Here is a 932-nt window from a genome sequence, read left to right on the forward strand (position 1 = left end):
CAGAGTCTCAGACTTGATCTATGAACAGCTAGAAGTAGCATTACTGGATGTGCCCCCTTTAAAGGCCCAAACACAAGGGTAATCTAAGATTATCAATTGGAAAATCACCTCTATGCTCCATCCACAAGCTGCTCCCCAAATATGAGCTCCTGTCTTCATGAATTGGGCTTTGCTCTAAGGCAGGCAGGGGTGTCTAGAAAGGAGCCCCTGTTCCATTGGCCAGGCCAGGAGCTGGCGGGGGTTTGGGAGTTTCTGTTGGAAGCAAAGATGGTTTAACTGACACCTCCCACATCCCCATCATGACACCAACAGCCCTTCGAGTACTTGACCCTGCTCCCTTCCTGGATTCGCCTCAAAGCCTGTAGACTACACTATTCTCTCCAGCTTATGTTTGTTCTCACGACCCTTGCAAGCATGGGGCTTCTTCATTTACTTTTGAGAGGGGGGCTTGGGGGTCACACCTAGCTCTATGCTCAGGGCTTACTCCTGGAGATGCACAGAGGCCTAAATACAATGTGGTACTATCTCTCTGGCCCCAAACTCAGTTTAAACATCGCTTCTTTAAACATCAGTTCCATGATTCAGTCCTCAAGGATCTTCCTCACAGTCACTGTGCTACATTCCTTAACAATCTTCTGTCTACCCTGAGGATTCCGGGAGGACACAGAAGGCCTTGAATTCTTATCTGGGCACATTTCAACACCCAAAAAACTTATTTCTAGGTCAGGAACATAGGTCAAATGGTGGAATATATATACATACATATAACAAATGCAAAGCCCCAAATTCATTTATGCCTTCTCGTGGCCCCCCTGGTATTCCTGAGTAGTCCTTGTCCCTCCCACACTGGCCCCACTCTCAGCACAGCTGAGTGTGACCCTTTATGTATTTGGGTTGATATGTGTATGTTATATATGGAAGCATTTCTTTCA

This window comes from Suncus etruscus, chromosome 3, assembly GCF_024139225.1.
Source record: "Suncus etruscus isolate mSunEtr1 chromosome 3, mSunEtr1.pri.cur, whole genome shotgun sequence".
NCBI lineage: Eukaryota > Metazoa > Chordata > Mammalia > Eulipotyphla > Soricidae > Suncus > Suncus etruscus.